Below are 11,652 nucleotides of genomic sequence, written 5' to 3' on the forward strand. Positions count from 1 at the left end.
TGAAATAAAGAGCTTGCAGGCTGTGATTAGAACAGGATACAGCTTTCTGTGTGCCCCCTGTTCTTTGCTCTTCAGTACTTAGAAGCATTCTTCATTGCAGTAAAACAGAACTAAAAATACGAACAAAACAAAACTAGAAGGACCCAGGGACATTTTTTGGACAGAATGGCAAAACTCCTCAGGATATACATTGGAGAAAGATCTGCTCAGGAATCCTTACATGCAGTTAAAAAAAACCCCAAAACACTCACTTTGAAAACTTTTGTGTTAACTAGAAATAAGATTTTTATAGCAATTTTAAAATCAGCTGATTGAAAGGAAAGTTGCTACATTGGCATCTTGTAAAAAACTGGATCATTTAAGCATTTATATATATTTACTTGTGATTTCCTAATTGTACTCCTCTTCTAAAATGAACTTCTTCAACTTTTTAGCCTTGGGAATTGGGGAAAAGGTTTCAGGCTCACATTTAGCAGCTTTTTTAATGACCTGTGTAGACAACAGTAAAATGTGCCTTATGATTTAGAGTAGAATGATTTGCTTTTAACACGTGTAAAGATAAAAGATTGATACAGATACTTGCGCCACATGAGAAAGGATAAACCTGATGAAAATACAAGCATTCTTAACAAGGCAAACTGTTTCCAATTCTAAAATGTGTTTTTCATTTTTTTTGGAGTTTTCACATCATAATTTTTTAAGGTGTAGTATTTGGGGCATGCTGAATCAATTTCTAGTTATTTTTTTTATTAGAGCATCATTAGTGTTAAGGCAGCAAAAGCTTAATTGGCAAACTTTGGGCATTTTTATCATTACTTCTTCAGGTTACCTGTATATTGTAATACCAGAAATTTCAATTATTGTGTCAGGAAATTTTGTTTTAAAGTTCACTTTTACAAGGCATTTCAGGTCAAGATTAGAGTTGAACAATTCCCAGATATGTATTGCAGTGCCAGAATGTTTGCAGGAAGTAAACCATCATGTTCAAAACATTAGACCATTTCTAGATGTTTGAAACCTAACATGAAGCAGAGAAGGGGGGGGTGGGGAGTCATTTTCCTGCTGATTTTAATTAAGTGGAAGGGATATATTCAAATGAAACTTTTCCTGCCTATTTTTAGGAATGGAAATTATTTGTTCCACATTGCAAGCATAGCCTGATGCATTAAACAAACAGGTATTCAAGATCTCATTAAAACTGAGGTGTGATAAGTTGCAGACCCTGTGTTAAACATGTCATGCTCTTGCATCAGCCTGGTTCCTAGGAATGAATGATAGCCTCTATGCTGTAGCATTTCATGTTGTTCATAGAAAAACATCATGTTAGAGATCTACTAATGCAACAAGGTCGGATTCTGACACTTTTTTGGAGTAGTACCTTGTTCTACAAATAGTCCTATTGATTTTAATGGGATTGCTCACAGAAGGACAAATTGTGACCTGTAACTGGGAAAGTTCTGTGACCTGAGCAGTGGTGGATCAGCCCCTTCCTAAACTGGCCACTTGGGCTGGTGCACCAGTCATACCCCTACTTAGTTACATTACTGTCACTTGCTACTCACATGAGCATTTCCAGTGAATGCAATGGGACAATTCATGTAAATAGCTGCTTGCCACCAGTATGAGTAAGCAGTTCATTATCAGGCTCAGATTGAGGTACTCTTTAGTGGGAGCATCTACACATGCTATTAATTCTCCTGAATAAACTCTGGTGCAGTTCACACTGGAATTTATTGCTTCCTAGTGCAAAATTTACATATTTGCCGAGGACTGTAGCACATTGAGGTGGGGTGGCACAGCCCTGGCTGGCAGGGATCTCAGGGGGTCAGGTTGCCAGCCCAGAGCTTCTCTGCCCTAGATCAATGTACTGTGGAGGGGCTGGCTGGGGAATGAGGGTGCTACACAGTGGGGATAGTCGGCAGGCAGCCTCCACACTGTATCACTCTCATGCCCCAGCAAGCCCCAGGTACCATCTGTGTGTGTGTTGTACAGCTCCAAATAACTCCATCATAGGGTAATACTTGTTTTGGGCAGTAGTACTTTACAGTGGAGTTAATTAGTTTATTGCGGCCTAATAGCACTGCATGTGTAAATGATGATGCTTTGCTGAGGAGCTAACTAGTCAACTCTGCATTAAAGTGCAAGTGTAGATTCCTCCAGCTTTGGCAAGGGTGGCATAATCTGGCCTACACTGACCAAGAGCCACATTCTGCTACTTTAATCACAAGAAGAGGACCTTTGTGGCACAAACAGTGCCACTGAAGTCAGTGGGACTATTTGTAAGGTGCTGAGCCTTTTGGAGAGGGCAGGATATAAATAAATAAATGAGAATGATAGAAAAGAAATGTTAATACGTATGCCAATACTTTACATTTTCTACCCAGGGCGAGTTGGTTTATCAAATTCTCTTCCTACGCCATTTTTTTTTTCTAGAAGATATTTGTTAGCTTGTACAGAAAACTAGAACTCTTGGCTCCAAAATGATACCTTTTATTAGACCAAGTGGAAAATGGCAAGAAAACTGTCCTGTTCTGCAAGCTTTCAGGATCCAAGTCCCTTCGTCAGGCTCTGGGAAAAGTGTAGATGGTACAAGATGGTAAAAAGTCCCAATAGGTAGGAAATAAACTCCATTTTTGCACAGAAGGAGCTGAATTTGGAAGGCTGTCCCTCTGGGTCCATGAGAGTGTCTTTGTGAGCAGGGCTGAGTAGGTCTTTGATGTGTTGATCAGGTAGAATTCCTTCCCTGGAGGTGTCAGATGGCAGACACCATCACAAGCTTTATTAGCTTGTGATATTAACATTAATATTTTAACTACTTCTTTTTCCTTTCTGTAAATAAAATAATTCTGTCCATTTCATGATTTCTTACCTCAATCAACTGATCTTTAAGTTTCCTCTTCAACACATTTGCCTGAACAGCTGCTGTGAAGGTTATACTAAAAACAAAGGGAGGTGATTTACATGCCCTTTCTCCCAAGCACTTTACTAATGTTTGAACTACGTGACCATCATGCAATGATAAGAAGTGAATTTATAGAAGTCTTGAGCTAAGAGTCCACTATCTTGTTAACAAAAAAAATGAAATATTGCTGTAATTCTTGTTTGAATTATTTGCAAGGATGTTCTGGTGGGATGTTTTCCTAAAACTGATTGATCAATCATACTTAAACTTTTAAACTTATTTTCTAAATAAAACTTTTGAATACACATAAAGCAGCTATGAAAATAAAACTTTGTCTTCAACATTTGTATAGGCTTGTATGACCACTACACCTAATCTTCATTACAACACTGTGGACAACACTGCACTGGCTAGCTGAAAATCAGTAAAATTACCACTAGAGCTTGTCAAAAATTTTTGACTGAAGTTTGCTATTGGAAAATACAATTTCATCAGTTTAAACATTTCACAGGAAATGTTTCAAGTTCAACAATGTTTTTGCTGAAAGAAATTTGACTGAATCTTCTTTCTCATTATATTATTATAATGTCAAAATATTTCATTTGGAAAACACTAAAACATTTAAATTTAATAAGATAAAAGACTTTTCTCTTTTTTACTCTAAGTCTATTAATTACATTTTGAGTTTTATATTAAAACAGACATTTTTATAGCCAATATTATGTTATGGATTTAACATGTCATACTAAGACACTTTGATGTTACTAATGGAACTGATTTAATATTCTGAATCAAAATATCACAATCAATACAGAAATATTAATCTTTTGTTCCAATTCAGAACTAAACCAGATTTGAAAAAGTTGGAATTTCCCATGATATGGAATCTTTTTACTGGCCAGCTCTCCTCTCTCCCCCTCCCTTGCACAGACTTTCTTTCTTTATTCTCTCAATGACAAGTTTCTGACTTTACTCCAGCCACTGAGGCCTCCACTCTCCCACATGCTTAGTGAATGAACTTTTCATCCTGCCCCCAAATACATACATGCATGTTAACTTTCACTTGCCTCAGTTTCCTTCATCACTCTCTCAATATCAGTCAATTACTCATGGCTCATCTTTCCAGAGCCAATTTCTGATCAAGTGGAAGAGAGTTAAGGGGACTTCTGTCCTCTGAGTCAAATGGAAAAGAAGGCTGGGAATAGAATATGAAAGACCATAATCCCTTTGGTCTGTCTTTTGGCATTTGGGTGTTGAGATATTGTGGATTACCCTTATTTCAGTTTTAACAGCTGATTTAATGGTATGCTCTGTTTGCTTTACATCAGTACTGTCTAGTTCAAAGCAGCTAAAGCATAAGGCTAGTTAACTTAGGTTTACCACTGCTTCGTAGTGTCAGTGCAACATGGAACTGTTATGGACTACTGGTAAATTTGGACCATGGGCAACTGGTGCCACCTTAGTCGGGGGGGGGCACATGCCCTCCCAGTGACCAGTCAGCAACTGGGAGGGGCTGCCCCCATGGCCAATCTCGCCAACTAGCACTCACAGAGGTGGCCGTGGTACTCCAAGAAGTGGTTGTGGCATTTCACCCCCTCTGGCACACCCACTCCCCAGCCGGCACTTGCAGGGGGGGCACTGGTGAGTCCGCCTGTCCCCTCTGCCCGTCGCCTAAGTGGAGAGTGCGGCCTGTCAGGGAGTGCACCAGCACTCTTAGGGGGTGCATGTGTACCCCAGGACACCTTATATGTGTCGCCGCTGATTTGGACCTTGATTATCATTTGAAATATTGGCTGTGTAGGCAGCCTTCCCGAGTAAACATCAAAAATATGGAATTTATAGAATGAAACTGTGGACATTAAAAATGAAATACTTTCATATTCCATTTGTGAAAACCTTAAGACATGCTGGGCAATAACAAGATGTATAGGGGGTGAGAGAGGGGTGTATACTGAATATGAAGAGGTAATAATTAGGGAAAGTAATGGTTGTGTGCTTAGTCATCAGGGTAAGGGAAACACAAATATATCAAGAATGTAGAGGGTACAAGACATACCCATGGTGTGTGTTTGTGTGAGCCTGCCCACTTGCACACATGAAAATTATGAGACTTATTTGCAAGTGGGTTGCACCTTCTAGAATAGGAAGCTTATTACCTCTGCGACAAGGCCTCCATAGCATGGAAAGGGTTTTCATGGCATTGTTCTTTTCACTATGCACCATAGTGCATTGCCTGGGTGGAAAAGGCAGGAGCTGAGGGGGAACCATTAAAGCACAGAAAAATCTTTGCTTATGGCCTGGTCTCCTTCCAGCACCTCCACTATCTGCTGCACCTCAAACCCAACCCTATACCTTTTTGCAGTCAGCTTTTCACAATCCTTCTACCTGCGATTCCATGTACATTCTTGCTTTCCACTCATCCCCAATTTTTTCCTCAACTGCTGCCCACAGCTACTGTCCTCTTGCTCTCCATACTAATTTCCCTCTGAAAGCAGCACAGTGGGAAACCATAGTGATGGGTAGAGTTATCATGGGGAGAAAACATGGGGCTGAGTAAGGATATAAGGGTTCAAAAGAGAATGTAGGCATGTGCATGAGTCTGAAGAGAAAAAGGGCTGTGTGAGAGGAATGGGGTCCATGTTAAGAAGATTATGCTCTATTGAGGGCAAACCCATGAGATAGAAGCTGAGTTCGAGTGACTTTGCACTTTAAGAATTTGCTCTGCATTCCTGTCTCAGGTCCTTCAACAATGTGGCCAGAGCCATAGTCAGGCATTTTGGTGCCCGGTGCAGGTCATGTGAAGAACATGCCCCTCACCAATGTGCTACTATGTAACAACATTTATTATGTCTCTATTATGCTCAAACACCTTCTAATTTTAAAGAATTAGCAAAGCATGGGAAAAAAAATTGCACATTCATTTGCTTCTATCAAGGCTGCTTGGGTACCATTGTATTTGCATTACATATTTGCATCATTGCCATATGTCTGCTCTTTATAATTACTAGGGGTGTGTGAAGCAGACCCTATTTGATTCAGATTTGGATTCGGCCTGAATCAGGGACAGTGATTTGATTAATTGATTCAGATCACTGTCCCTGATTTGATTCAGCTGAATCTGTGTCTGAAGATTCAATGCTGATTCAGAGAATCAGCAATTCAGACATAGACACAGATTTAAAAGTTTTTCTACATACCTTGAGCTATCAGGTGCAGCTCATGATCACTGCAATGCTGGGGTGGATGGAGCGTCCCACAGGAGTGCGGGGGTGCCCTTCATGTGCTCGGCAGTGAACCTGGAGGTGGACCAGAGGTATTTCCGCTCCACTTCCAGGTCTGCCAGGGAGCATTCTTCCCCCCTCCCCAGCTTAGTGATTGGCCACAGGGGGACCCCAGGTGCCCACCCCAGACCCAGGAGGCACCAGTCACTGAGCCGAGGAGGTACAGGGGGGACCCCCAGCATGCTCCCTGGTGGATCTGAAAGTAGACCGTAAATGCTTCTGGTCCACTTCCGGGTCTGCTGTCAAGTGCACTGGGGAGCCTCTCCCACTTCTGTGGGCTGCTCCATGTGCCCCAGCATCACAGAATTCACGAGCCACCTGCTACCTAGAGGTATGTAGAAAAAACATTTAAAGCTATGTCTATGTCCAAATCTCTGAATGTTTCAGAATCTCTCCAAATCGATTCAGAGGGTTCTGATTTGATTTGGATTTGGAGATTCAGCCACTGAATTGGGCTGAATCTCCGTCGAATCAAATCAGGGACCGAAGCTTTGCACAGCCCTAACAATTACCTATATCTAACCTATGTTTTTCTAGCTGATTTAAAAGTTCTATGGCCAGTCCTCTTCCAGATTTTCCTTTGTATCAATAAAACTTTCCTCCACAATGTATTTGTTTCCATCAATTTTTACTTATCTCAGAATTGCAGGCATTTACTTGAAAATGATGGATAAATATTTAGAGTTCTTAATGTTAGTAATTATTTTCAACCTGTCATAACCCATTTGCTGAATGAGCTCATTTTGTATAGTAGGTGAAAGGTATGTAAGAGACATCCTAACTGCTTTGTACTTGGGTACTTGATCCACAAAAAGTTGGATTATAATGGTTTACTAGTTCCAAAGCATTTAGGAACACACTGCTGTAGGATTCCCCTATGTTGTTCCTAGACCCTCTTAAGGCCAAGGACTTTTTTAACCATATCCACGACCTCCTTTAGAATGTCTCTACAGTTTTGATTTTCTCTCATGATTAGTCTGTGCATCATAATCTATCACGTTGCCACGTATTCTTAGTTCCAAAAACCTTCTGGCCTGTTGTGCTTTTTCTGAGTTCTTTGCAACAAAAGAAGAGCTTTATTACTTTTCCATCATCAAAAAAGCCAGTTAAAACACTGATTGCTGGCATTTACTAAGGGGTACCTTGAGTCTAAAGAAGCTAAGAACTACTGAATTTTTATTGGCTAAAAAAGACACCTTTATAATTGAGAAATTATTGGGTGCCCCATGCTCTCAGTGGGGCTGAGGGTCTCCAGGCCCCTCTACCCCAGCCTGAAACATGACCTGGGGCACTTGCACTCACCTCCAGCCACTCATAGGAGGCTCAACCCCTCAGAGATGTTCTCAGCTGGGCCAGATTCACCCTGCTCCCTGTCTCTATCCCCATCCCTTTGCAGAATGAACCAGGATTTTCCATCCATGCACAGGATGCGCCTATCCCCACAATATGTGTCACAGGGTCCTGTGGATGGAGCATGTGCAGGTTTGTACAGTGGAGCCAGTTTTTCCATTGATGTCAACCCCACTGCCCTCATAGTGATGCTAGACTGGGAGCAACCAACCATTACCACTTCTGGCCCTTTAATTTGTTGCTCCCGTGTTAGGGCACTGGTTGAAGGTGAACCAATGGCACTGTCTTTACTTTGGCACTGAGTGTGGCTTCAAGGCAACCTTTCAAGCACTGTTGCCTAACTTTGCATGTGCTCTGAGAAATTAAAAAACTCACTGAGACCTAGACCAAATAATCTTCCAAACTCTTGAAACCTATCTACTCTCCCTCATAATGCTGGTTTATTAGAATCAATAAAATAGTGGCATGCAAACTGGCTGTGGGAAAAGGAGATCGAGATCTCTGATGTTCTAATGGCTTCATTTAAGAGTAACTTGAGTAGTGATTTTGGCCCTATTTATAATTTAAGCGTAAGAATTAGTTAAAATATTTCATTTGCCTTCATTACAATCCAGGTTTTTTAATGGATATGCATGAGATTTCAATGAGTTTTAAAATGTGAATTATATTTGTTAATCCATTATTAAGATTACTTGAAACTAAACAGGCCTGTCACTAATTATTGTATTTCTTAAAGAACCCATTTTAAACCAGTTGACAAACTAAATTATTGGTTAATACTTTTGAAAATTAATTGCGTACTCAAAGAAAAACTGCACTAGATGTTTCTAATATTTCTTCTCATTAGAAACAACAGAGGCTGAATCACTGCTCTAAACGAAAAAAAAAAAATAACTTTTGTGGACTCCTGATGGGTACCTGCGTAATAATTTCAAGTACTAAACAGCCAGCTGAGTTAATTCATGGAATGTCTTGACCATTCACCAACAGTCAATGGCACTTATTACATGAAAAAGCATCGCTTGCAGGAGTAAGGAATATAGGTTCAGGAACGAACCAAATCCTTTCTCTGGGGACTCAGTTGTAAAATGCAACTGTACAGCTCATGAGATGCACTGTTGAACAATGCTTTCTGACACTTCAGCTTCTACATCAACACACAAATGTTAGGATAGAAGACATTCTAAAGCAATCAATATCACAGGAAAATCTCCCTTTGTCTGCTTTGGGGTTTGATTCATGGTCACATACACACTTGCAATCTCCTCCCAATTAACACAGAATGGGGGAGTTTAAGGTAGACATGTTAGTGTCCACCAGAAACCTTATAATCCTTTGTGAGTGGGCACTGTCTTCCAAGTGATAGTGAACACCTTTCAGTATCCTATTAATCTCTGCATCATACTGAGATTATTTGTATTAATAAAATAGGCATAATTCTAATTGCCTTTCCAATTGCAATGGGAATACTTCCACACATGTAGCATATATTATTTGGCCTCATGTCATCATGCAAATGACCTCCCCCCTGTAATTATAGTTGGCTTAACTGTTAGAATCCAGCCATTTCAAAAGGTTCAAATTTCATCATAAAAATGATCAATGCTAATGCTTGGCAGCATAAGTGGATTGCTTAGTCAGATCAAAGTCAGAAAACTAATTATTAATAGAGTATGGACAAGTTAATAATTAACATTTCTCTGAATTTTTTCTTCAATTTCTCAAAAAAGGGTTCACAATTTTGTTCAACAATTTGGCCCCAATCTGGAAAACAATAAATGCATATTTGAGTCTATGAGGACAGGGCTTAGTCACTAAAATAGTTTTGTCATATAACAGTGCAAATGGAAAATGGCAGAGTTGTTCAACTCTGAAGACTGCAATGTATGTTGTACTTTTTCCTTTTCAAAGCACCGTATGATGTTAATAGAATAACTTGGCTGCCAAATAGTACTCAGGAAAGATTTTTTTCCATTCATTTTCACAACTGTTTTCATGATATAACTAAATACATATTTACACATGGAAAAATATGTCAGTTGTTGCTCAAGTGTATACAACAAAAATTATTTAGGGCATTCTTTAGAAAGATGCTGAAATCCTAGGTCTTAGATCAAGAGTATTGTAGTACTGTTTAGTAAACACTAATGTCAACACTATATGTAGTGACAAAAGGAAAAATATATTCATTGGCCAGGGACTTATTGAATATTTAGAGCCAGAAAACAATACTGTATTGGCAAGAGGGTGAGGAAATTTCCTTGACTCCCCCCATAATAAAATCCTGTTCAAGATCAAATCCTGTTCTTAATTCTAGAGAACTGCATGAGTGAATTGCCTTGCTACCAGGATTTGGTCCCTAATAAATAAAAATAGATATTTATTAATGCTACCTCAGCCTGTTTTGAATCAATGTTATCCTGTCCATATGACAGGCTTATTGTTCAATGGCCCACTTTATTATTTAAAAACACCTTGTTTTATTAATCTTCTAATAGATTACAGTAGTTTCCATAGTTGTTTTGAATTGGTATTTTTGTAAGATGAGGAGGAATGGCTGAAAAATGTTTTTTCCTTAAGAAGAGCCCGTTCTAGGAATGAAGCTCAGTTTTAGTCTGAAAATAGTTCCATACATACACTAAATCTCTAAACCTGAGGCAGAACATTAACCCTTTTATAAAATAATTGGTCTAATTCTCCTCTGGAATTTCGGCAAATAATGTAACTGAGATAAACAGAGAGTCACTTATATGTCCACATTTATCTACACTTCCTATTTATACTGCTAAATGCTTAAAACAACACTGGCTCATAAATTTGCTTTTTCTTTCTCATTCTCTTGGCAGTGTTTCCTACATGCTGCACTTTTAAAGAGTGCAGTTTGGTCTCCTCTCAAATAAATAAGAGCAGTGGAAGGAAAAAACTGCAGCTACAAAGTAGTTCTAACCCATTAAATGCAGATGGCCCACAGGGGGTTTAATCATAAGAGGGAGAACACACATCATGCTGAAATATAGAGCTGTTTTCTATCACTTGTTACCATTTGAATGTCTGTCCCAGGAAAGTGAATTCAATATATCTTACTGGCCATCAGTTGCCCTCTGAATACTCCTTCTTTCTCTGATGTAGCTAGATTTCCCTTTAGAACATACAGAGATGAATGAGCTCTTACCACACGTAGAAGTGAAAGAAAACATTTCTTTCTGCACCAGAACAGATGAGATTCATCATTAAGAGAATGGATTTGACCTTGTCAAGTGGACCAAAGCAATTTATAAACAAACTCCTACAGGGGAGGCTACTTTTACCCCAGTACTGTATTAGCAATGCTTTAGCTATGTCCACTGCTACCTTACAATAATTTCACAAAGTGAACTACCTGAAATATATGTGCTGAGAGATATCACAGATGTACCTACAACCACTGGGGTTACCCAGCTCCCTAGAGTCTGAGGAAACATATTTCTACTCATCCTACTATCTCTTTCTTCCCCTGAAATTTCAGATTAATTGTTCATTATTTAACTCAAAACTCCAATTGATGCTTAACATATGTAATCAAGGAACAAAATTGAACTTTAATTATTTAATTATTGTTTGCAATCGTTTGTACAAAGGACATACAATGCTACTTGAGAATAAAACCTCAGACTGAAAACATAATAGAACATTGATGGAATAATGAAAGCAAATCAGTGTATCTTTTTTTTTTGGTTTCCAATTTTGGAGAAGAGAAGGAAAAACACATGCGGAGTCAAAAACTTAATATAAGGCAGTATTAGATCATACCAAACCTCCAGTCTCTACCAACCACTGGTTACCATCTTGTATGAATCATGAATTTTAACCTTCATGCTACATACCTTATTTGGGTGACAGCAACATTTCAGAACATGAAAAATCACATTCATAGATTCATAGATTCAGGGTCAGAAGGGACCTTGTAGATTTTCTAGTCCAACCCCCTACCCTGGGCAGGAGAGAAAACTGGGCTCAAATGACCCCAGCCAGGTAAACATCGAGCCTCCATTTCTTCCTCTTCTGGCCAAAATCATATGAGCAGGAACAAAATTAAGGCAAGTAACATCTTACAGATAAACCTACTATGTAAGTATCAGT

The sequence above is a fragment of the Alligator mississippiensis genome, chromosome 4 (genome assembly GCF_030867095.1).
Source record: "Alligator mississippiensis isolate rAllMis1 chromosome 4, rAllMis1, whole genome shotgun sequence".
In the NCBI taxonomy this organism is placed as follows: Eukaryota; Metazoa; Chordata; order Crocodylia; family Alligatoridae; genus Alligator; species Alligator mississippiensis.